We start from the raw sequence: 27,774 nt of genomic DNA on the forward strand, positions 1-27,774 counted from the left end.
GATCGTGTTAGGCCAAATCCGATTAATGATTTTTCGGGGCGAGTTGATAATGAGTTTTCGTGTTTGGGTTGAAAAGTGGGTTCGTTTCTTTTTCCTGCAGGCCTATCCTAATTTTGATCCTAACCATAACTCACCCTCACAGCCAATCTGATTTGTTGCAGTATTTTTACTCCAGTCGATAGTGGTGGAAAGGTATAAGATGCCAAAGTTGATCCGCTTTGTTGGATGATTTTTTGGATTCCGTATCACTCAACTTACTTTGCATGTAAATCATTTATGCTACAACAGCTCTGCAAATATTGGAAGACTAAGCTTGTAGTAATTCTATTCCATCTTTCTATTAGGCTAATCCAACAGTTTTATGTAGCTCGGAATTTCGGAAGGAATCTTTATTTTTGTTGGTTTGCATAGCTAATTATATGTGCAAAATTCTTACTATTAATTAGACGATCCGTTTGATGTTCTTTGTTTATGGACGCAGCATTAATTGAAGTCAAATTTCGTATGATGTTTCAGGCCTGAAACCGTTTTTAAGGCTCCTTTCTTTACACTCTTAATGCTGATATAATCCAACACTGTAACAACAAACAAACATATTATGTTCCCAGCAATGAGCCAAAACCCATAGAGGCTTACCGTTTCGTAGAAGCTCGTGCCGCTGTGCTGATGATCTGTCGAGGACATGATAAAACGGAGACACTGGGCTGCACTGTGCGAAAACAAAGAGTGTATTAAACGAAGGTGACGGACGTTTCCTCCATTGTTTCCGGTTATAAAATGTCTGGACAGCAGCCGATTCGCGTCGTTTTCGTTGGCAGTGGCATATGTCGCTGGCTGCCCTGGCGGCGGCTCCCCGGTCCACAGTAAACAATCTGAAAATGGTACAAAAAAAGACAGGAAAAACACACGCACACAATGAAATGGTAGTAAATCTCTCATGAGAGCTAGACAAACGAAAAGACGGCCGTTCGTCGAATGGTGGATGATCCCTTCCTGCACTCTTGAGAGGGATCCCATCAGTCAACAACAATGGTGGGTGACGTGATGGCGGTGATGCTCCCGGCGGATGGTATGTGATGGTTGTTTATTGGCGAATACTTTGCCGAAACAATAATCCATAATCTTGCGTGCCAGATCGTGCCCATGTGCCGCCAGCCTTTCATATTCGCCAGGCATACACCACGGTGCGTTGGTATAACTAAGAGATTAGTAAGTGTATGTTTATTTTTGAGAAACAAAATGAATGAAAACTCGATTACGATACTCGTACAAAGAGAAAAGAATCGAAGAGACTATTTGCTTAAGAGTGGAAATTTTGTATGTCGATGTGCATGTTTGTTGAAACAATAAGCTTTGTAAATATTGCCTTTCAAGCAAGAATAGGAAAAGCTTACGTAAAGGTAAGGTAAATTCTTAGACATTTAATATGCTCAATGCACAAACCATTGATAGTACGCAGCTATAGCCTTTTCAATCTCGCATCGGGTTAGGTTATGCAACAAATGATTCATACAATGGTTAAATTCAAGCTGAATTTCAATCACATCTTCTCTTTCCAACTATCTGTTACAAAGCTGGTACAATCATTTTTGAAGAGTAAATTAAAGTTTGTACATGGTTGTCGGTACGAGCAATGTTGCACCATGATGCAACCGGATCAAGCCAACAAATAAAAAAAAAATTGCAGCAAAATATTGTTACATTCTCACGACAAGAGTGTTGTTCCGGACCACAAAAATCCTAAACAACACCGGCTTCAACACAGAAGGATACTGTAGCAGAAGAATAATGATGATGGTGCAAGGTGTTTATGAGCAAGTATGCAATTAACTCTGATGAATGGGCATGCGTAGAATGATGTTGGTGGTGGTGGTGATAGTGTAAAAGTAAAATGTTTCAACACTGCACTGCAATGCACAAGGCCGCATACCGCACACCACATTGCACAAGGCCAGCACCTGCGTTTGCTTACAGTTGGAGAGAAGTATAGAAGGCAAACTAAGATAAGCTTCCTATGCCGTCAATTTGATTCCATTCTACTCTTAAGAGTTGAACATTCATCATTCAAATTAGTCATATTTAAGCTTGGTGTGCGTGGTAGATGCAATAAATAATTTCATCTCTGTTCTGTTTTTTACGGTGAAACTGTGAGCTTGAAATCGATTCTGGATGGATGTTGTGCATTGTGTTTGATTAATGCAAGGGATGAATTATCGCCAATGTGGTTTCATTCTATCATGACTTTCAAAATATCTGTTGAAAAACCTGTTCGATCCTTCGAGCCGGTCAATGAAATTCAATATAAAAAAAAAACGTTTGAAAGCTTTTAAATTTATACAATTACTATAGTTATCCTGAAAGCTGTTTATTTTGTTTCTCCTGCTGTTTAAATTGCTTTTTCTCTTCATGAACTGTACGTTCAGGCACTTAGCGCTTAGCAAAACGAACGTTTCAAATAGAGTTCGCAATTGTTTATGCTTACTTTTCAGACGATTTGCCAATTGTCGTTAACCTCTGCCAACAACTCATCCCCCCTCACCCGTGACCGCTAATTACACATCACCGGACCAATACAATAGCTAGCAGCTAGCAGCATACTGAGTGCTCGAGGGAACTATGTTAAATATTTTTTTCCCCTTGGCTGCACGACTACTGCGGCATGTTCTGGTACGATCTCAAAATCGCAATAGTAGCCGCAGTGCACGCGTGCAGCATACAACAAAAACATTTAGACAAAGCATCCCACACTCATTCTGCCGCAGCAATCTGTTCCGTCGCTATCCATCCACCATTCCCACCGATGCTTTCTTTCACTCGCAGTACCACAAGGACTCCTTTTACCAGTGCTGTGTGCACATTTTTTTTGTTGTGCGCCAGTTGCATGTTAAGATGTGAAGCTCGGTATAAAAGCAGCCACCACACAATCACAACCAACAACCAGGAACGCCAGCAGCTCGTGCAGCACACGTGTACAGTAGAAGCCGCAGAAAGCGCAGCTGCAATTAGTTCACTGGAGCACAGGAGCCAACATTCTCATCAACGTGACCCTTGCCTTGTGTCACACCCGACTGCTCCTCATCAGACCGGTATACATATGCTCATGTCCCAACGGGGGAAGTCTATTGTGTTGAGTTGCATTAAGCAACAATTTTCTCGCGGGGAGCGAACAGTAAAGTTAGTCAGAGCACACCCAGCTGTTCGAATGTGCTGAGATACATATTCACGTCGCTACGAAGAAAAGGGAATGAAAAGCTCTAAAAATAAGAAAACAAACCAGCAAGTCCCGCTTTAGAGACGCAGCAAGGAAACCTCGGACCTCATTTTATGTGAACCCATAATTGCGACCTTGTTTGTCAACTCAACAGTCAGTCAGGAAACTAAACATGAAAAGCACATGCACCAAGCGTATCAGTCTGCTTTACATTCCGATGCCTTCACCGCAACAACTTGCTCTGGATCCTTCTTTATATTTCTTGAAAGAGTTTCATTCGCCATCTGTTTGGCGAGCTTGTAACAAGCGACAAGTTTGTGGAAAATGAACTCTACGGAACGCCCAGGCTGGAAGAGTAAATGTGGAACAATGCGTTTTCGATACGAGGTTTGCTGAGAAAGCTGAGCGCTCTTGTTTGATACAATTTTATGAACTTTGTCATCTGCGCATGAACACGTACACAGGAATCTGGTTCATCGTATGCTTAGCGGCGTAAAAGAGCGTTGAAACCAAATTGATTTCTCATTGTTTGTGGAAAGTTAACAGGGAGACGGACCAGAAAGAAAATAGTAAAATAAATCACCACGATCTTAAGAACATTATGAACGATGTAACAAACTACTACAACAGATATTAAATTCACTCGTAGATTCATTTACAACTGTGTCAACTTTTGTCTCAGTACATATTGTACATACACTGTGTGTTTATTACAGTGAAGGGAGAAACGGACCCTAGTGTTTTCTATACTGTTTGGTAAATATCATTTTGTTTTCATTTGGTCTTTTTGCTTTATCTAACTTATTTTATCGTTTGCCACAGACCAGGGACATAGTACCCCTAGCTATAACAGTTAAACTTTGACAAGGGTGCCGGGTCCAAAGGGAAGATGAAATCTCTCTCCGGATAGCTTGGTTGGCTGGTTGGAAACAAGGACGAGTTCCGTTGAATACCTGGCTGTTCCTCCGAAATGACGAGTTGCTATTCAATAGAATTTGCAGCATTTGTCACATTGCCTTTTATCGCATCGAGCAGCACGCTATCGCTGTCCCCGGTGGGCATGAAACTGTCCAAGTTGTGTTTGCTGACAATTCGCACCAAATATGACAAATGGTAAAATAAAGAAGGGTCTTTCGATTGCTCCCTTTATATTGGTCGTGGTTTCTTTATTGAGCTGTCGTTCCAACGTATCAGAATGTTTTAAATGACCCACTAACAACAAAATGTTACATTCACTTTATAAAATATACACCACATTAAATTGGCAAAAAAAAAATGATTTGACATCATGAATGGAATATAAAACATAACCTGAAACAGATTATAATTATTTACAAGCTTTCACACGATTTAATACCGTATGATACGGATGGAGTTTGCGTTTTATTAGAAGTAAATCTCATACACGCATGTTTCCAATCAATCATTGAATAGGACAGAGCTAGATTTCATCCACAATCGGATGGATATCATTCTTACGTGGTTCAACCATGAGTGCTTTTATTGAACACTAACCTGAACCATAACACCGATCTCACTAACACCTAGTTACATGATATAATCACACATATGTATATATACTACAATCATCACAAACAGAAACAACACTGTATAGTGGTAAATAAAACAAACAGTATTAATGAAACAATACAGAAATCAACGCTCATATACAAATGACCTGCCGAGGTTTGCATCGTTTTGCGTGCGTGCCTAAACGTGAAACGCTCCGTCATGGCAATCTAGAAAATTTGCTGCTCCTATCGCATTGATCCATTGCTTCATGACGTAGGCGAAGCCCACCCGCTTAGAAAAGTATACAAATTCATGCTTCGAATAGGCGGCAGCAGACATGCAACAGCTTCATTCGATGGGGAATGGATGATTTACAAAACTGCGTCATACGGTTGGCAAAAATTGAATGATTGGTACATTTCGGCGAAGACCAAGATTATCCACCCATGATGCCATGTTTCCTTAGCAATTGTATTAAAGACATAAAAGCATCGTCACTGTAATGAAAAATTCACAAGATGATCTAGCAGCAAACTTTTCAACATTGAAGCACTGCGGGCATCTCGAGGTAGATCTACGGCTGCATCACAAAACAAGCCAAATTGAAACCACCTATCGGTAGGTTGTAGGCACCCTGGAGCCTTTCCTGCACTACGTAGACCACCACAGTCCCTGACACGCCATCGTCTACTCGTAAATAATCCAAACGATGGTGGTCTCTCCCCGCTGAATGTGCCGGAGCACTTTAGTCGAGTTTTCCGACCGAGCGCGGAGGATAAAATCATTCCGATGAAAACGATTTAGCGAACAATCGCCACCTCCCACAACGCTCGAGCGGCCTAAGCGACGGTCAAACCGTGAGGTCTCGTTTCGGCAATGTGTCACTACCGTTCTACGGTGGTTTTGGACCGTGAGTGTTTGCAGGCTGCACACACACTGGCACTTGCAACCTACGTTTTGCGTGTCTGCCTTTTCTCGGGGCCTGCCGTTCTGCAGCAAAATGTCACGCCAACGCCACTTCCGGCAGTCCATTCGCCATGGTTTTAACATTATGGGCTCAGAAATGAGTCTCGTATTAAATATTTATCAGGTTAAACATTGAGTCCCATCAGTGTGGTTCAGCGGTGTGTTAGCTCTGGGAGGCGGTCAGGCCGTGGTCCGGAGATGGCCTGCCAGCAAGTGTTGGAAATGTGTCTTACAGCGGCTTAATGATGGTGATGGTGCTGGTGGTAGTGAGGATGGTGAAGCGAAGGCAATGCGCGCTGCTGTGCCTATCAACTCTGGTCCCTCCTGCTACAGAGAAGACCGACTAATGGGAGAAACAATGACGGCGCAAGGTAATGACTGTCGAGAATGGGAAATAGCTTATCGGAAAGTAGGTCACTCAAAGACCACCATCGCGTACGGGCGATCGCTTCGTGCCGGTGGAGTACTTGCGATGCTTGTCTGTGTCACTTGGTCGTAAAATCAAGTTCAAGTATGTTAGACCAAGGGTCACTTGACGGCCAAAATATAGAACACGTTCTGTTTTTCCCACTTCCCATCCTATGGTGTAGTTACAATATGGTGTAACAAGCACAAAAGTGTCATCTTTTATTGCATGCCTTGGTAGGAGCTATTAAAGTACTCATGGGTAATTTTAACTTTTACTCAGTTGGTTGTACCCATAATTTTAAAATTTTAGGAAACAATGCACTTCGCACAGCCACATCTTTCAGTTTCAAAGTGTTCACCTTTTCAGTGACATTGTTTTGCAATTATGTTGCTTTTCATACGGAACACATACTCACCAAAAATTCTGTGCCCTTTCGTAGCATTCATCTGTTTGACATTTTATTGCGAAGACGATCATACACTTCAGAACGTTGCCAACAAACTCTCCCTTCGCCCTGGTGCGTAAACTGTCACGCAAGTTATATCAAGCTCCAACACATCGTGACATAGAAGTGTGACATTAAAACGGCAAATAGGAAACGATCGGTATGAAAATCAAACGTATATTTCAGTTGTGGTATAATCTTTGCCACGGACGTTTGCGTTGACATGGCTGCCACTTACATGCTATGGAGTTTGGTAATGTGTCAGATAATTGAACGGGTTATTATTTTGGCCACAATCTGCCACTTTATTTATTTGAAAGTCGGTAGAAAGATATGAAAAGAATGATATTTTTTTGAAAGCAATTTGATAACACAATCGATATATAACTTCAAAGGGTTATTTATGCTTCACCAAAGCTTTTGCTACTTTCATGACTTACTACTACTTACGACTACTTTCATGGGTAGGTTGAAAATCCTCTTGCAAACAGCCACGCACGGTATGAAACGAATGATCTTCGCCTACTCACTGCATTGAACACAACACTGAGCACTTCGCTTTGCAACACGTCGTTGCTCACAGCTTTTCTACCATCATACGAATATTTCTCATTTGCCTTTTTACAGACACACAAAGACTTTGACCTTGGCTGGGAGCTCCCATGGTGTTGTGAGTAGCGATAAAAACAGCGCACAACCACCATCCCTGACCGTGGGCGGTCAACACTTCGCTTTATCCTGTTCGTCGTTTGCATTAACCTTTAATCGTTCGGGAAATCATTTCAAAACAGACAGAGTACTTGCACGACAATTTGCTTCGGGCTGGTACACCTCGACCCTGGATTTTCTTTGGATGTGCGTCTGTATGCTTTGCCTAGTTCCTCTGTATGCTTTGCCTAACCTGATCGGACGAACTCTTTTGTGCAGTGAAAAGGTCTTCATCGTTGGTTCGTTGAATCGTTTCCCATTTTCCTAGCACGAATTAAAATCGTACTATTATCGTGTGGCAACGATTACACGAAAGTAACAAGCCAATGGTGATGCATACTGCCGTTGGTGCGAACATTATGAATACACCGGCGAATCTCTTTAGCTTTGGGGTGGCCGTCAACCATGAATGCACATGACATCAGATACATTGCACATTTTTCTGAAGTTGAAATATCTTGCCGACGAGCAGTGGTGACGCGTGCGGTTTCCGAGATACACACACGCTCGCTGTAAGACAGAATATTGATGTCCAAACTAATGATACAGCGATTTTGTGACCTTTTGGATTGAATAGAGGACTCTAGCAACTGGTTTGTGACTTTTGAACTTTATATGGAAAACTATTACCCATCAAAACTACACCGAACTGCAATCTATTCGGTTTATCAATCTATTATTTACCCCTTTTTTATTTGTCGTCTTCTAGGAACTTACCAGACAAGCTTTTACTACCTCAACGCCCAGCAATTTAGCATCATATATCAACTCTGTACGTTGACAGTAAGTAGCTGTTATCTGCTATGGCCAATCGAAAGCAACACGTGTGACTAACAATGCGATCAGGTCATACATTTACGCACAAAGCGCTCTAATAAAAGGAAATGGAAGCAAAAATGCCATACTGAATAGCTCAATTGAGATGGTGACAGAAACGATGATCAAAATCAAAGCCCTTGCCAACTCGGCACCGACTCGACGAAGTTTCACCGTCTGGTTGCAATCGTTTGATGTTACGACTCTATTTACACTTTTTCTCTCTAGCAAACCCAGTGCGGATAAGTCCAAACATTATATGATTGAGATAAGATGCCTTTGATTGATGCGAACTTCCATGAGCATACGTAATCAGAATGTCACCTCACACAACAGGACCGGAAATGAAATCACCAAGACCCTGGGAGCACACTGCAAATGCATCCACTCTATTCTTGCATAAAACAAACTAACGATTTTCACACGTTCCACTCTCAGAAGGGAGCTCTAAGCTAGCAATTTTTCTGAAAATCCATCCAAGGAAAAACAGTCCACATTTCGACGAACGAAAGATACATAATTTCATTCGACATACGTTGCGATTCTTCTGTCAGCCAACTGTCAGGAACTGCAATATCCACAATTTGATATTCAAACACAACAGTCAACAGTTCGTGGTAAGCGTGTCGGATGCATAAGACATGATTGGAATTCGTCGTAAATTTAATCTTTTCACAAGTTCTGGTGAATCTTAATGTATGCTAAGAATGGCACAACGGCTATTAGGCATTTGTATTTTTGTTCTTCATTACTAAAGTTAAGATAAAGATTTTCATAAAAACCCATCGCACGGCGTGTTGCAGATGTTATTTAAAACCCTTTGTTCAGCATCGATTGCGATCTTGTTTGCGTTGTCAGCTCCATTCGATACGGTTTTTGTCTTATAAGCTAATGTAAAATTTCACTCCTGTCACAAAGATCAGGTTGATTACTTTTTCCTTGAGGCAAACGTCATGTTTTACGACCCTTTGCAGACTGACCAATAAAATACAACCCGTAAGCCATGTGTTGACACAGGCTCCATCCAACTGCAAAAGCTGCAAAATGCAAATTAACACCGAACGATCGACCCTCTCCCCAGCCTCGGTGGTCCAGTAGTATCGATGAAAATCAATTCTGTTTCCGGTCACGTCAACCGGAAAACACACTCATCACACGAAGGAGTCGCAAACGAAGGCAAAAACACGTGAGCAAACTTTACCCAGGTTCCTTAAATTCCTCACAGTGGTTGGTTAGGAAAAGGAAACAGGTTTAATGGCAGGAAAAGGGGACCATAAGAATGATTTTACTTAATTGTTTGATGCCATTGGTTGATGAAGATGTTTTTTTGCCAATTTTAGTACATCATCTTAGGTTGAGAATCGTGCAGGTTTTAGCATAAATAGGGCTCCTGGTTCGAGTTCCTAATGAAATATAAGTAATTGTTACCAACATGCGTGTGCGTAAACAATTTCAATTTTGTTATCTATTTGTGCCATGCTCGAGCTTCTCAAAGATCGACTTTCACAAGAAAAAGATTTTGTTCCGTTAAAAATACATTCTGTTGAACTAAAATGAGCGAATAAAACCTTCGGTATGTAACGTGTGACGGTACTTCCAACATCCTAGGGCGAGTAATTTAGAGTCTGTACATTTGTAATCCATCATGGAAACATCTCTTCTCAATGTATTGATTTACAAACATTCCCGAAAACCAAACATTGCTCAGGATCTATGAGCTAAGCCTCGTTGTAAAGGTATATTGTGTTCATTAAACAAACTTCAAAGCAAACAATTGTTTATTTTGAAGCTATACAACCAACTCTACTAAACAACATCATTTGAGACATTGTTTGCCCCAAAGTACGAATATCAAAACCCGATTGCAAAATACGATTACATTTTACGAAGGCTCAAATGTACTGTCAACAAAAATTCCGAGAAAAAAGCAAAGTAAGATATACATGATTGCTTCTATTGACACAGTAACAATGTTTTTATTATCTTTTGTTTTTTAGAAAAGAAAATACCCCAAAACATTGTCACCGTTTACGGTCCTGGCTTATCTTGAGATCTGTTTTTTTAAAAGAAAAAATAGCATGTACCGTGACATGTTTGGTGGGGAAAAAGAAAAGGATAAAACACCACGCCCAATGAGATTCAAGCAAGTGAAGATGAGAACAACCGCAAAACATAAACCACAGTACAAAAGTACATTGTTTCATTCAAACGGGGGAGAGACTGAAGCTATACAATTTCTAACTACTCGGCAAAGCTGGTACCGCAATCTTACCCAACAAAACATAATGGAATGACAAATGGCTCCCCGCGGTGAGATGACTAGTCACGACAAATAAAACTCAGACGATGAAAATACCACACCACCCTAAGCCCAGTGCCTAATGCGAAGGGGAACCAACTGAACAAATCTGATCGATAGCGTGAACTAACAAAAAATAATCACTTTAACCTCAGGGTACCTTACATGTAAACCTACCTTACGAAATGCTTTCCGAAAGTTTTCACGGACAGGAACGCGTACAGCAGCGGGTTTATACAGGAGCTCGTGTATGCCAGCACGTGCGAGACGATTTGTAGTGAAATTTTAAAATGCGTGTCTGGTTTAAAGACGTCCACGCTCTTTAGGACCAGGATGACCTGAAAACATGAAACGGAATCAAGAGAATGAGAGAAAATTTACTAAACTGTATTTCACTGAGAAGCTACATTCCCACATGACACAACGCAAAAATTACACAGAAATAAGGAGTGTCGTAAAAGTTGTGTTAAAGCTTCTCATTTCCACTTCCAACTGATGCTGATCATCAAACGATAACTGTTTAAAGCGAACAGCCATGTCTGGTGTCGGTACGTCCGCTTTTTGGACAAATTACCATCTGCAAGCAGTTGTGTTGCGTTATCAAAAGCAAACCAACTTCCATAAAACAACACTCCGAACTACTTCAACTGCCCTTAGTGGAGACTGCAAAGCAATTATCATTTTAATGAGATTGAATTTACAGCGTGATGTGCAGTAACATGTTGACCCCCTTTTTACATGGTGTCCGATGCATCTCGTTCCTACGAAGCATAAAATTGAAATAGGGACACTGTACTCTGGTACAGTAGAGAGCCGTCCCCCATGTCGAGCACTGCTCATGACGAGCCGGGATTGCCGCCTTACTATGTTACATGACACGTGAACTCAACGGCGATCGGTTTGCCAGACGTACAACACACACTCAAGACACACATATAAGGTCGTGCTAATCTATTGTATGCAAACGAAATTAAATGGGTTGCATAAAAGCAGCTGGTAGCTGCAATTTTAAAGCGGGTTCGACCCAGAATGAGTATAATTAATATTAATAAGCTTTCTACAACATTCTAAGGATCTTTTTCATCTGTTTATCTTGCACTCACTTGATTCTACAGCGTTCATGACCTGATTTCTGTCGTGACTGTCAAAAACTGGTCAAAAAACTAGTGTTTGTCCTTCTAACTATGCATCAAGTAAAACTAATGCCTTTTTCATCTAAGCTAAATTGATTCGTTCCTCGCACAGAAATAGTTTAAAGTGCAATAATAGGCTGGTTGGTGGAATAGCATGGAATGGAATATTTAAATACTAAATGCAGTGCACTGTATTGCCCGTAATGGCCGCCCGTAAACTCAACAACAATAACTTTGTAAACCATTAATAATGCAGAAAACAATCGGTTACACAATGCACCGAATCTCGAAAGATTATGAATTTCGAATCCCTTTTCGCTTTGTTCGTTCGCCTAAATCACCCAATAAGCAGTATCAATCAAATGCAATCGGGGTCAGTTCATACGCATGCCAGCACAGCCCGCCTGTCAGCATTTCGGGTCATCCATCAATCACGGCACTCTGATCTGATTCGCACCGTCACGGTACAGGGTCCCCTTGATTTGATTTGTTACAATTTATTAAACACATTGCGTACGTGTATCGAAAAAACCGACCGATGGCCAGAGGATCAGAGACGGATTAGGGTATGCAAGTATCAAATACAGGGAAACGATACGTCCTAAAGGTTGAGCCGACCCGACTGGTCAGCTACGGAATGTAGAACACATACCGGTTCCTGATACGGCCTACCGTTTTACTATCCTACATCACTGACCCATACAGGCACACAAACACACAAGGATATAGGCGATTGAGCAATTGCATTGTGGTGCTGGTACTGATGGTTTTGATGGTAGTGGTGACATTTGGTTAATGTTTGTAAAAGCGGCCCATTAAACTACGGACTCAAAAATGTTTCGTTCCATTCGCTTGGAATTCGGTACACTGGGTAGTGGGGTGGAATTTACGGCATCCTGTACGATCGGGCAACGATGCCACCCATTTCATGGGGTAATTTTTGTTAGGCTGAAACCATGTTGATGACCCAAAGTCGGTTGTTCTGGTTTATGGCTATGGTTGTAAAGGAACGGGCATTGAAATGATGATACGAATAGCTGGTGTGCTTGAATTGGTTCACAGAATGAATTTAAAAGAACCATGTCATGCTGTCGTTTCACATGATCAGCTAGGCAAACAGCAGCACGGCAAGTGTGTATTGGTAAGTCTATATGCTGCATGCATAATATGCTTGAGCATATACGCTTGACAACATAAACATATGCAGATCGAGTTTTATATTTTGAATTTATTTATTTCATTAATATTCAGTTCGAATAGAAATAAAAAACACCAACATTAAGTTATCACCAACATATAACACCGCATTGTGAAAGTATTGTAATGCTGTAAACCTTCAATTTTTCTCCAGTCTCCAAAGCGACGTAATTTTCCTGCACAATTGAAAACAATGCGATGCAGAAGGCAGTGGCAATCGTGGATTGTCAAGTGTTTGCAAGCAAAATGTTCAAACTCTTAATGGCCCAGTCCAATTCAACTTCACCTCGGAGTGAAACTCACCCACAGCCTACAGTAATAATTCGATGCCACCCGATTCCACAGCTATGTTTCTTTCTTCCGCTTCTTAATACCTCGAATGGTTGTGACAGTTAAAGTAAAATCTAAAAAAAAAACACTTTCTTTGCCTATTTTAACTCCATTGTCCAACGCTGCGTGTTTGTGTTTCTACTGTCACCACCATGCTACATTCTGCCTCTCCAAATGCTCTAATGCCATGGCAACCTTCACACAATTCAAACCCCTTTCCACGTCCCTCTTGACCCTCCCATCAATCGCCCACACTTACCTGTATGGGAAACCATAATGAAGCAAACGCTGCCACCACAATCACCACCAGCCGGGTAACGCACTTTTTGCCCTTCTTCGATTCGGCCGAACGACCGCCGACCGAACTTCGCCACAGTCGGGACAGCATCCACATATACAGGACGCTGATCAGTATGAGCGGGACCACGTACGAGCTAAGGAAGAACGCGATGTGGAAGGCGGCCCAGGAGGGACTATCCTTTTCGAGGAAGCCGCATGTCTCTATCTCCCGGTCGTGGTATTTAAATTTCTGCAACGGAAAATGCAAATGGAAAAGGTGAAACGATGAAAATAAGCATAACCCTGCTTTTGTATCACATATCTTAGAATGTGCCGTCATTCGATATGTTTCTTCTTAATTCCACACGAATCATTTGAAGTGAGCTTTTTCCTTCCTATCAGAAACAGCATTGTTTTTGCATTGTAGAATAATAAAAAAAAGGCTTTCACCCAAGCGCGGTTTTGTAGCTGCTTTATTGTAAATTAATTTTTTTCCTTTTCACATGCGACGAAGTTTAGTGAACCAAGACGAAGCGCTCAAACAAGGTGTGCTTCTTGTCCCTTTTTGTGCATTATACTCGCTGGTAACACGTTGATTCTTGGCTCTTTCCCCTATTGTTTTTCATTCATCGCCTTCGGTCGCATCAATTTAACCGCACCTGTTTCTCGCTCTCAATACCTCAGCAATGATGCCCTGCCATCCTATATGAGTGCAGTGGTGTCATCACTTCCGAGCCCGTCAAACGATTCTCGAACACTGGCAGTGGTGCCAACAGTCTATACATTTCATAAAAAGTGCTTTCTATGCTCTAGAGTAAAGACATCCATAAAGAGAATTTAAATACACATGACTCGGCTGAACCCGTACGAGTGAGTGCATTTTTGTGAGCTTTTTCGTTTGTTTAGCCCCCGCGATCGACACGATGACTGTTGTTTTCTTGAAAAGGAAACTGATGACTCTGCAACCTTGCAAATTCGTTTGGAAAAAGGAATTTATTTATTTCTTTATTAACGTTATCGGGCAATAGGCCTAAATAACTGATACAAATTCTTAATTAGTAAACAACTTAAACATAAATAACACTAGCCCTTTACAACTGACGAAGGTGAGAAACAGGGATATGAAAATCTGCAGATGATTCAAGTCTATTGTAGCTGACACACATTTTAATTAAAGGATCGTTAGCGCCAAATGAAGAAGATCGAAATGGGATCCTGATTAAAGACCTACTTCTAAGATCCCTGTAGGGGCAGAAAAACTGATCAGATTTAAAATTTCAGGTGCATCAATAAGCCCATTTAATAATTTATGCATGAAAATACATTGAGCATTCTTTCTCCTGTGTTCTAAAGTTTCGAGACCAAATAACTGACACCTGACATGGTACGGGGGGCGTGGCATTTGGTTTGACCAAGGAAGACGATAAAACATAGCGCGTGTCGCTTTTTTCTGAACTTTTTCTATCATGTCTATATAGGTCACTTGGTTTGGACACCAAACAACGCAAGCAAATTCTAGTATAGGACGGACTAGGGCACAGTATAACGATTTAAGACAGAAAGGATCTTTAAAGTCAGAAGAAGCACGTAAAATAAAACCTAACATATTTAATGCTTTTGAGACGATTGTGTGGAAATGGCACGATAATATAAGTTTATTGTCTAACATTATTCCTAAATCACGAGCTACAGATGACCGCGGCACACTGTCTTGACCTATTTTGTAATTAAAAGTTATTGGAATCATTTTTTTAGAGAAAGTAATGCAGTTACATTTTTGTACATTCACAAACATTTCGTTATCATGGCACCACGTCAAAAAACGGTTTATGGAATCTTGAAGTATTTCGCAGTGATTTGAATTTTCAACAGCAAGGAACATCTTAAGATCGTCTGCATATAGTAAAACATTGACGTTGGGAACAGTAAACACAATATCGTTAATAAATATAATAAATAATAATGGCCCTAATATGTTTCCTTGTGGAACACCAGAAAAGTTACAGAAAGGGTCAGAAAAAGTTTTTCCAATTTTTACATTAATGCAACGGTTCATTAGGTAGCTTTCTAACCATGCTAAAAAATTTGAGTGTACACCATATTTTAATAATTTAGCAAGCAATAAGTAGTGGTTGACCTTGTCAAATGCAGCGCAGAAGTCGGTATAAATGACATCAACCAGGAGGCCCTTGTCAATATTGGAGTAGCAAAATTGAAGCAAATGAAGCAGGTTAGTTTCAATCGAACGTTTAGGCATGAAGCCGTGTTGCATAACAGATATAACAGGCAGGAAAGCGTAGGACATGTGGCGGAACATAACTTTTTCAAACAGCTTACTACAAGCACATAACATAGAGATTCCGCGATAATTACATATATCAGATTTGTCTCCTTTTTTAAAGACAGGAAACATGTAAGAAGATTTCCATATTTGCGGGAAGCATTTCGACTGTAAGGATTTGTTGAAAAGTTGAGTCAGAATAGGCAAAAGAGCAGCCTTACAATGAATAATAATTGCACTGGGAATATTGTCCGGCCCAGAGGCATACGAAAGCTTCAGTTGCGATATGGCAGCATCGACTTCATCTTCACTGATAGTAGATGTGGATAAGTCAACTGCTTCGTTGATTGCGGAAAGTGCTGAAGATAGGTTAAGAGGTTTCGAAGAAATGCAGGTGTACACGGAAGCAAAGTGTTCTGCAAAATTGACACTGCCAACATGTTTCCTAAGATTTTTTCCCTTCCAGCGTGTCATCGGGTGTGGACTTATCCTCCTATCCCGGCAGCTATCATTTCTTAATTCTATCCTGCATGGTTACGCGCAGACACCATCATTCTTTCATCTCGGTTCTTTACATCGCATCACTAACAACAATCGTCATCATTATCGTCATTATCCTCATCGTCATCACCATCGCTCAACCGGTTGACCCAATGGACCAGGGCCGGACTAGTCTCGAACATGCAGGCGTAAATTAATTAATCAATACTTAATATAGTTAATTATGGAGCAGTAACTACGTTACTTCCGAAACACGATTGCCATCACCATGGAAGCGAGCACATCCTTTCCCATTGGTAGCGGCCGCTCGATACCTCAGGCAAAGGCCAGACAGCCATCGCAGGCTTTGGTTTTGGGTCGTAAATAAAAAGGGGGCAGTCATAAATTAAAGCACTGCATTTAATATCTAGATCTTCATTGGTAGAGCCCAAAGAGTCGATTCGCTAAAAATCTTTTCGAGGCTGCGACCGTTTTAATGTAACACTCAGCGATTAAGCAGATAATGCGGTTATATAGAGGTGGTGCTTTAGTGTTCAATCTCCGCATATCGACTCGTCCTACCGGTGGAAATAGTTTAGTGGAGGAAAAAGCCGCTATAATAATTTTTTCCATGAAATTTAGTCCGTTTTGATCGTTTGAAGTTGTTGTAAAGTTAAATCAATCAGCTATTAAAATATTTACTATCAATAGTAGCAGGTTTGCTTATGGGAAGAATATGATGCATTTAACCAATATAGGTCAATAACTTCCAAACCCAGATTAAATATTGCTCCATCATCCCCAGTAATCCTCATTGGTCCTCAGGGAGCAGGTTTCAATGTGACAGTTTATTGTTATTCTTATCATCCGTTTTGATTTGCGTCGGCTAGTATCCTTCTTGGGATTGATTTGTATAAGAAAGCATTTTTGTTTTCTTTTCCGTTAGCTCAGATCGTTTGGATATTCCACACAAAATAGAAATGATATGCAATATAACAAAGGTTCGTAGGATTTGCCACATGAGTTAAAGATATCGCAATCAATCAAAACCCAAACACGATAAAACCGAATGTATGTTGATCTCATATTCTTTCATAAGCAGAAACTCAAACCAATGTTTTGAATAGATGTATCTCTTTTGCTGGAATGATTATTAGGATACGCAAATTCAATATTATCATTACCATTGCTAAGCTCCAAATACAGCCCTCCAAATACGTAAATTAAAAGAATTTTCTGAGATAGATGGTCTGCGTCAGTGACTAAATTGAAATTGATTGTATAATTTTCATCACTTTTTTACTTTTTTTTACCACAAGATTCAAGTTACTGGTGCCTTCTTCTACAGACTGATAATGTTTTCCGTGAACAAGAGAAAATACTAGCAAGCGTTTTTGAAATTCAATTCGATTTAGCGCCATAGCCTCGCACAAAGTTGTGGTACAACCATCAAAATTTGCTCTTTTTAAAACGCTTGCCACTCGTTGGAATGGCTCGCAATGTGATGACGTTGAAAAATGTCAAAAACATTTACATCATCCTCAAACGGCTATCAATCACATGATTGTTCTTTTGTTTGACATCCGTTATCAAAATCTAATCGATGGATATTTATCAAAAAATCTGTAAAAATATTTTTAATTGATACAACAAAGAGACTTAATTTTTCGGTCGTAATGAGTAAATATATGAACATCAAGAAGTACGATTGATAAATATTTGCGTAATTGCCTTCAAACAATTGCTCATAATTTTATTGAAGATTTAAGCTTTCCAAGAATTGGGTACCAAACGGAGTGGAATGGGTGGATGTACAATAATTTGTCTCGCTGTAGAAACGTTTGATGATTTATTCAACGGAATGATAAATCAACACTTTAACTGGCCTCACCACGCATTTGCATGAGGAGGCTTCATCGATTTATATGAGATAAAAAAAAGGTTTTACTTTCTGGCGGATTTGATTTTGTTTAAGGAAGAAATCCCACCTACACTACAAACCTTTTATTGGTTGAAAGGCAATTTGGAAAAATGTGTAGGAAGTAAACTAATATTGGAAATAAAATACTGTCAGTGGGCAGGCAGACATTCAGGAAATATTATTTCAAACACTTCAAAATATTCCGAATTATTTTACAACAAGTATGATGGTCTGTTTGGCAGTTTAATATTCTTTATATTCAAGCTTTAACGAATTTGGTTATAAATTTAAGACCAATGTACAACTCTTTATTTCATGTCTGTTCAATTTTTCCATAAAATTATTTTGGTTGTTAGGATTCTTAATGTTTTGAATTATCTAAAAAATGTTTCCTCAAACTCGTACCCCTTACAAAAAAGCGATTATCTACTGCAAAATCGTGACTCTCATTACACGTTCCCAGGATTGTGTCGATATGATTCAATCTGTCAACAACTATGGCCTAAGCAAACTACAATCAATATCGTACTCTAGCAATCCTGCCTTCTTCTTTCTAACAAACAAACCAGTCGTTCACCAAACCTGAAGCAAAAACATTGCAAGAAGAAGAGGACCGGATTCCACAAACATTGCTCGCTTCTGCCACGCTCCGTATCGTAACGTAAGTTTGAAACCGGTTTGATACCACCCGCACTAGTGCGAATCACGGAATTGAAAGCGAGATTCTTTTGTTGTGCTCCTCTTGTCAATACGTTCCATTGATTCAGCACCGAATACGTATTGGAATGCTGAAGCTTCATCAAATCGACAGGTAAGAAAGTAACTTCATGGAGGTACCGGGTGCCAAGATTCCTGCTGCTCCCACACCGCTGAATGACGACTCATCCAATTGAAAAACACTCGTAATCTATTGTTCGCTCCGAGCTCGTGGAAAATGGAATCTTTGGTTTCGGTCCAACTTGGTATTTAGGCATTGAAAACTCTTTAGAAACCTACACACACGCGACTATACACTCATACCGACACATAGCCATCAAAATAAAACGTTCTAAAAGGATTGATTTTCAATTTAGCGTAAAATGGAAACGGTTCACTGGGACCAATGAAGGAAGGATGCGCCATTATTTCCATAACCCCATACAAAATATTTTTCCCAAACCCATACAGACCGATCCAAAAACAACAAGAAAGGATGACATAGGAGTGAAGCATACAAAGGGAGCATTGGAAAACATCAGCATACCTGAAACTGTTCTTCTGGTCATAGTCTTGCATGCGGCAAAGAGCTTGCAGCTTGTAGTCCTTTGTTCGAAGCTTGCGTGAAATGAAAGGAACAACATAAACCACCAACTTCCAGTTGTGTGTGATGCAATGGCAACAACCCATCTTTCCTCATACAATGCCCTTGAATGATTCGATCGAATTCGAATGCTAACACCGATAAGTGGGGAATAGTTCAGTGCAAACACGATGAGTGCAGTGCCATGCACAACAGCATCCACCTTGCACTTTTGCCTATGGTAACCGACATCAGGGTTCGATTTCACACAAATACTTCTTTGCACTATGATACAACGAATCTCTTACGAAATAAATCGCCCAGCTTACGAATGCACACCTTCCCGGGCTGCTCCTGCATGTAACGGCTCCAGGAGCGTTTTAGACTTATGAAGCGCAGCATGTGGTATGTGGAAGAGACCGGGAAAAATACATATATGTTCGAAAACGAGCACTATCATCGAACGTTACCAACCAAGGGCTGGCGTAAATCCCACCCCTCGAGACGTCGCAACCATCAGGACAGTCGTTTCCAGCAGCGGCGCTTAAAGTGAATGAGGAGAAAATGGGAGGATCGTGGCTTGGTTGCGTAGCGCAAAGATACATCGAGTAAAATATATTTCAATTTCCGAACCGCAGAATGCAATCTTGTGCATTCTATGTGTGGTTTGTTTGTTTCCATCATTTTGTGCCATAGAAGATGGAGATGAACAGTGATTACTAAACAGTAAAACAAAAACAATCATTTTACTCTTACAAGATGTGGCTAGAATGGGGCCTTTCAGCATCATTCAGCCTGTCATTTATTGTACAACGTCCAACACACTCCTGACAGATACATGGAACTGGAGCATTGTAACACAGACACTGGGGGCGTTACAGAAGCTTAAATTTATAGGTTTTGCATGATGCTCTCTATCACCATGTGTTGGCGTTACAGACGGTTGATGATGATTTTCCATTTAAATCGTACCCAACAAACTATTAAAAGACTTACCGCATTACTGTAAATGGTTTCACACGAGTTTTTATTCCTGCTTGTCATACCTCCCTCTATAAACTATTTTCTTCTGAATTCGAAAAGGCCATAGAGCAGCGGTAGACTAACGGATATCATTAGCAGGGCAGTAATTATTCCCTTTCCATGCACCGAGAACAGAGAACCTAATACACGCCACTAGTTAATTAGTATTGGTGACCAGCTGAGCCGGATCCCTGGTATGAGCTGTACACGGCAACACGGGCGGATGTTTATTTACTATGTACACACCATTTGCCACACATGCAAGCCCTCAAGATGATTGCCGTTTACGTACGTCATTACCATTGGGTGTATTGGATAAACTAATTGAAGTAGCAGCAGCCAACTGGCTACCTGTGTGCGCTGTACATTCCGAATGATGGAAGATTGTTACGCGTTTTGAATGTCTACGAAATATTTGTGCTACTACTCAACGGTGGAAGCGTATTTACCTTCGAAGAATGCTTTGCAGACCTGTTACAGTGCTGGTGATATTAATTGATACTTTACGGCTTCGAATCAAACATAACAGAGCGGATTTATGGGCGAATCTTGCTGGATGCGTCCGCTAGTTGCCAACCAGCCGGCATTGCTGGCAGTGGGATGTGTTAACATTGTTTCGTATAATTTAAGCAATTATTCAATTTTGGTTTTCTAGATTTGATAAATGCGAGATTTTTAACGAATAAATGCCCCGGCATCTCTCGAGACATTTTAATCACACATTTGTATAGGCAATCTAAAGGCAAAACTTTCTCCATTCTAGAGAACAATAAAATCATTCCATGTTTGATATCTCAGCGGATATTCCTAACACAATGAACTGAACACGGTAAATTCCTGTACGTACAACCTTTTTTTTTTGCTACTTAACTCCTTCGCGTTTTTCATCAGACTGACCACTTCACTCGGTCACAAAATAAATTATTAATTCCCTTTCTCACTCTCTCCTTCTCTTCATTCCCTATCTTTTCCCCCTTAACGTGGTCCGGCGAACAGCAGCAACTCGCTTGCCTCGCTTCTCTGGTCCGTCCGACCACACAAGCCGCCCGCTTGGATTCTACGGTGGGTTTCGCGGAATTCTGGCCGGTGTCGATGAGATCGAACAACAATTGCGGGTGCCGCCGTTCCAGACAATTGTCCCCAAAACAGATGCCACTCGGACAGCCTTCTGTTTGCTTCTCACACCGCACCTCTCGCTCCTTCCTCAGCCCGCCCTTCTCGTCCGTTCCTCAGACCGCGCATCTCGCTCGTTCAATCGAAATGGAACCCCATGGTAAGTCGTAAATTAATCGATTAAATAAATTAATTGTTTGCCATTATTAAGTTAACTCTGAGTTTTGATGGAAATTTTAGCCAACTGGAAATGTTCGGAGCTCATGTCCAAGCTATTGTTTGTTCGAAAGAGAATGCGAGAAACCATTTCAAAGAAATAAGCTCTCTTTATATTTGTTGGAATTAGAATAATTATTTTCGAACATAAATTTGAATTGCATAAAACAAAGCGTTAGGAAACTAAGATTAGGTTATAAACTACTCGACGTTAGAAACTGCTCGATCTGCTTGAACTATGAACTGCATGAATTATTATATACAAAAAAGGACAAACGAATATACAGTTGCAAACCGACCAGCGATAAAGGTGTACACTTTCCTATTCAAATTTCCTCCAAATATCACAGCCAGCCCCTTTTCGTGAATATATTTCACATTTTTGGTCCTTCGAACCGGATCGTGATATACGGAGAAGAAATAAGTTTCATTCTGCATCAAGAGTGGAATTCGGTATTCGTCGTCAAGTGTGCAAGTCATTCCGTGACAATTCCCGCCATCGCATATCGCCCCGCATCAAGGGCAACGGTCGGTTACACGCCATCATTTTGAATTTCGCGCCATCGCTTTGTTCGTTATTTTCGTGTGATATCGCAGTATTTTCTTTGTGCAATGGATAAGAAAATTAAGGCAGTGCAACTGAAAAAGAGGATCGCCCTGGAGAACATAAAATCGCTGGAACGGTTCCAGGCGAAATATTCGAGTGATGATGCCAAGCAGATTCCGGAGGTGTTAGAAGATCTGGCGAAACATAAGGAAGAGTTTTTCACCGCAGTTTCGAAACTGGAAGAGCTTGAAGATAAAGACGAAGCGGTCGAAACCAGCATAATGGAACGGATCGACATTGAAGAACGCTGTCGCAAGCTAAAATCATTTCTACGGGAAAGACAGCCAAAGGAAGAAGGTTCGCTCAACGATACAACGGGCTTGGCTTCCTCAACGCTTGCATTCGGTCGACCCCACGCGCCAAATTTACGTTTGCCCAAAATCGAACTTCCAACATTTGACGGAGATCACACAAAATGGCTTTCTTTCCGAGATCGCTTCATCGCAATGATCGACGCTTCAGCCGAGCTTCCATCTATCGCGAAGCTACAATACTTACTGTCATCGTTGAAGGGGGACGCGGCGGTACCCTTCGAGCATACACCTTTAACGGCGGACAACTATTCGGTTACCTGGGCGGCGCTTCTTAAACGGTACGACAATTCTCGTCTTTTGATTCGCGAATACTATCGCAAATTGCACTACCTTCCGGGAGTGCAATTGGTGTGCGTTGACAAGCTCACGCACCTGGTGGATGAATTCACCCGCTTCGTCAACGGGTTGAAAAAGCTGAACGAACCGGTTGACTCGTGGGACACACCCCTCTCAAACATGCTGCTGATGAAGTTGGATCGAGAGACATTGTTGGCTTGGGAGAAACATTCCGTGCACTTCACGACGGACAAATATAAGGATGTGATCGACTTCGTGCAAGATCGTATCCAAATCTTGAAATCGACCAACAACTTCGTGAAGGATCAAGCAGCTAGTGGTATCAAGGTGGCCGGTCTCATTCGTCAACCAGGGCAACGGAGATTCATCGCGAATGCAGCTACATCTCGCTCGGCTCCTGCTGCATCGACTGCGCACACCCAACAGCCAAAGTGTCCATTGGAGTGTTCCGAAGACCACACACTGCGCAACTGTCCAGTGTTCATCGCCAAGGAGGTCCAACAGCGACGGGACGTCGTCGCATCGAAGCGGCTGTGCTGGAACTGTTTGAGCAGCAATCATCAGGTTAGAGCGTGCAAGTCGGATTATTCGTGTCGCACGTGTCGTGAGCGTCATCACACACTTCTACATCATTCACCACCCTATGCTCCACCCGCAACGGTAACATTGTCAGCTCAGTCGAATGAAGACAATGTGTTTCTGGCGACGGCAAACATCCAGATCAAGGATGACTACGGGAACACCCATGAAGCAAGGGCGTTGTTGGATTCGGGATCCATGTCGAATTTCATCGCTGAGGAGTTCGCACGGAAACTGCTGACGAGTCGCAAAAGGGTCAACGTCGCTGTATCGGGCATCGGCAATGCAGTACAGCAGATCAAGGGTTCCATCGTCGCTACCGTTCAGTCCAAGACACAACCCTTCGCAACGGAGATGACTTTCTTGGTTCTGGACACGCCATCCGCAAACATCCCTACATCACCAACGGACGTCTCTTCATGGAAAATGCCGGACGTGGCATTGGCGGACAGCACCTTTAACAGTCCGGGGCAAATCGACATCGTCATCGGAGGCGATACGTTCTGGGAGCTCCACACCGGTCGCAAGTGCTCTATCGGTAGAGGCAAACCGTGGCTGGTCGAAACCCACTTTGGTTGGGTTGTCACCGGCAACACTCATCATTCGTCAGTCGGTTCGCGGCTGTGCCATCTATCTGCATACGACACCCCACTGGAGGAGACCATGCAGCGGTTCTGGGAGAGTGAAACCATAGCCGAGGATCCTGTGCTATCGGTTGAGGAGAATGCTTGCGAGAAGCATTTCGCAGCAACAACTGTTCGCAACTCAAGTGGAAGGTATGTCGTTAGTTTGCCATTTAACTCCAACCCTAATATCGTTTTAGGAGAGTCGAAGGAAATAGCCGATCGCAGACTGCGTTCTATCGAACGGCGGTTGAACACCAATGCTAAAATGAAAGAAGAGTATGTGAAATTTATGAAAGAATATGAGCATTTGGGGCATATGAAGCGGCTTACCAGTCCTGCAAACGATTCGGTAGAGCATTACTACCTCCCACATCACGCTGTCGTTAAAGAGTCAAGCACAACCACGAAGGTGCGTGTCGTGTTCGATGCATCCTGTAAGACTTCGAGTGGTTACTCATTGAACGATAAACTCTTAGTGGGACCAGTCGTTCAAGAAGATCTTTTATCGATTATCCTTCGGTTTCGTTCTCGTGCCATTGCTCTCACTGCAGACGTAGAGAAGATGTATCGGCAAATTTTACATAGCCCTCATGACCGTAACTATCTACGCATCCGGTACAGAGAACATCCTGCAGATCCTATATCGACCTTTGAGCTACAGACGGTTACGTACGGCACAGCCTCTGCTCCATTTTTGGCAACCAGGACCCTCAAACAGATTGCTCTTGACCACAAGGAAGAGTATCCTTTGGCAATGAACGCGGTCATGAACGATTTTTACGTAGATGATTTGCTAACGGGTACCGATGATTTGTCCGAAGCAATCGTTATACAAAGGCAAATCTCAGACATGCTAAATTCAGCTGGTTTCACGCTGAAGAAATGGGCATCGAACCGCTCCGAAGCATTGAAGAACGTTCCTTCAGAAGATGTGGCGGTACAACTCTCGCACGAGTGGAAGAGCTCGAAACAAGTATCCACACTAGGCATCGTTTGGGAACCGGCAACTGATACACTACGGTTTCGTATTGAGATACCACCTACAACACCCAGCATGACGAAAAGGTTAATTTTGTCATATATCGCCAAGATATTTGATCCCCTCGGGCTACTGGGCCCAACGATCATCATCGCAAAGATGTTCATGCAGCAACTATGGGCTCTCAAGATTCATGGAAAGGCATATGACTGGGACAGCGAGCTACCATCGCACTTACAGCATGAATGGTCGAAATTTCACTCTACATTATCTTCACTACGCAATTTGACAGTCCCACGGTACATATCGCAATGCACGGCAACAAGTCTGCAAATTCATATCTTTGCTGACGCATCACAACTAGCATATGGTGCTTGTTGCTACATTCGGGCTGAAAGCATGGAAGGAGTCACCGTGCAGCTGCTAACAGCCAAGTCAAAGGTCGTTGCGTTATCCAATTCACATTCCATAGCTCGATTGGAATTATGTGCAGCACGACTAGCCACACTTCTTTACGAGAAAGTCCAGCAATCACTGAAAATTTCTGCTACCACCATCTGTTGGACCGATTCCATGACTGTCCTTCACTGGCTGAATTCAGCACCAAATCGATGGAAGCCCTTCGTTGCAAACAGGGTTGCAAAAATTCAGCACACGGCTGGAATACAATGCTGGAAGCATGTTCCAGGCTCGGACAATCCAGCAGACGACATTTCGCGAGGTTTAACGCCGGAAAAGTTGCTAGTGTGTGAGCGCTGGTGGCACGGGCCACATTGGTTAGCACGCAACTCGGAAGAATGGCCACAGAACACACCATCACCAAGCGAAGATGAGAGCGCAGAAGAAGAAAAACTATCGTCACGGGTTGCAAGCACAGCATTAATCTGCGAATTTCGAAACAGTTTGTTCTCACGATTTTCGATCTACCACAAACTGCAAAGAGTTGTTGCACATTGTTTGCGCTTTATACAAAACGCAAAGCGCCGCGTAGGAAACAAGGTCCATGCTAAGGATATCCCACCGCTCACTGTAGACGAACTCAAGGCGGCAGAACTCAAGTTGTGTTATCTTTCGCAACAAGACACCTTTTCCGAGGAGATACAACACCTGCAGAAGGGCAAAGAGATTCCGAAGAACTCCAAACTGAAATGGATTTCCCCTTTCATAGATACGCAAGGTATTCTGCGCATTGGTGGCCGGCTCAGTAACGCACATCTGTCGGAATCAGAAAAACACCCGGTAATATTATCATCGAAACATCCACTGTCCGCACTACTAGCTGTTTCGATACACTTGAGTAAGCTGCATGCTGCACCACAACTGCTTTTAACAACACTACGCCAAAGCTTTTGGATAATTGGCGGTCGCAATTTATGCAAGTCTGTGTACCACAGTTGCCACGCATGTTTTAAGGCCAAACCCACACTTCTTAAGCAAAGTATCGCCGATTTGCCAACATCACGAGTCACACCAACAAGACCATTCTCAGTATGCGGAGTAGACTATTGCGGACCAATCTATATAAAACAAACCATACGCAACAGAAGTCCGATTAAAGCATACATCGCCATATTTGTATGTTTTTCAACAAGAGCGGTACATATCGAACTGGTTGGCGATTTAACATCAACAGCATTTATCAATGCACTTCGTCGTTTGATTGCACGTCGTGGTCAAATCAGTGAACTGCATTCCGACAATGCAACCACCTTTAAGGGAGCGGCACATGAGCTGAATCGCGTCTACAAGATGCTAAAGAGCGACGAACACGATCGAGCTGCTATATTTGATTGGTGCGCGATGAATCATATGAAGTGGAAGTTTATCCCACCAAGAGCACCACATTTTGGAGGTTTATGGGAGGCGGCGGTGAAGGCAGCTAAAAAGCATATAGTCAGAACAATAGGAACAACAAGCATCACACAGGAGAGCATGCTTACCCTACTTGTCCAGGTAGAGCAATGTTTGAATTCGCGACCAATTACACCTCTATCCGATGAGCCGTCGGACTTGGAACCATTGACACCGGGACACTTCCTCGTCGGTGGCAATCTGCAAGCGGTACCAATCATCGATTACACCGAGACACCGAGCAACTATTTGAGGGAATACCAGTTGGTACAAAAACATCTGCAAACCATTTGGGCTCGATGGTATCCGGAGTACCTGCAGCAGTTACAAGCTCGAGCCAAATATTGCAACGGGAAATCAGCGGTTCTGAAAGAAAATACACTGGTGATTATTAAGGAAGACAATGTACATCCTACCTCGTGGCCGATGGGGCGCATCGTTGCAGTACACCCTGGAAAGGACGATGTTGTTCGCGTCGTTACACTGCGCACTGCTTCAGGGAAGCAAATCGTCCGCGCAGCTAATCGTCTGGCAGTTTTGCCTAATCCGGACGTAATTAGCAACTTAGAGCAGAAGGAAACCACTGGCACTGAGTAACGCGCAGCTGCAAGCCACGCGACATTGTTTACATTTCGCACTCATGGCAGAACAAGATACACGCAACACACATTCACACATCTACACACACGAGCAGTATGATAGGACCCGCTGCGCAAAGCGACGGAAGGCGTTATGGCGTTCTGAGAATTTTATCATGCCTTCCTTTTCTCTCCAACGGCAAATTTGTCGAGCAGCTCGTCGAGCTACCCGTCCCTGGCTCCGCCTCATACCCCTCGCCTGAGAGCGCTCTTACAGGTATCGATGTGTTGGTGCGTCAGACGGCCAATCGCTATCAGCCGTCGT

General features: G+C 42.2%; 1 long non-coding RNA gene and 1 pseudogene across 1 annotated transcript in view; one reads left to right on the forward strand and one right to left on the reverse strand.

Annotated features, from left to right (window-relative positions):
- The window catches only part of LOC121601414, a 35,703-nt gene extending 13,984 nt beyond the window's left edge, over window positions 1-21,719 (forward strand). Inside the window, exons 3-4 of the long non-coding RNA XR_006006098.1 lie at window positions 21,286-21,562; window positions 21,643-21,719. This is a non-coding gene — a long non-coding RNA (uncharacterized LOC121601414). The remainder of the gene's footprint in view (window positions 1-21,285; window positions 21,563-21,642) is intronic.
- On the reverse strand, window positions 681-27,592 carry LOC121601406 (annotated as a pseudogene).
- Window positions 27,593-27,774: the final 182 nt, after the last annotated feature.

The sequence above is a fragment of the Anopheles merus genome, chromosome 2R (assembly GCF_017562075.2).
Source record: "Anopheles merus strain MAF chromosome 2R, AmerM5.1, whole genome shotgun sequence".
In the NCBI taxonomy this organism is placed as follows: Eukaryota; Metazoa; Arthropoda; class Insecta; order Diptera; family Culicidae; genus Anopheles; species Anopheles merus.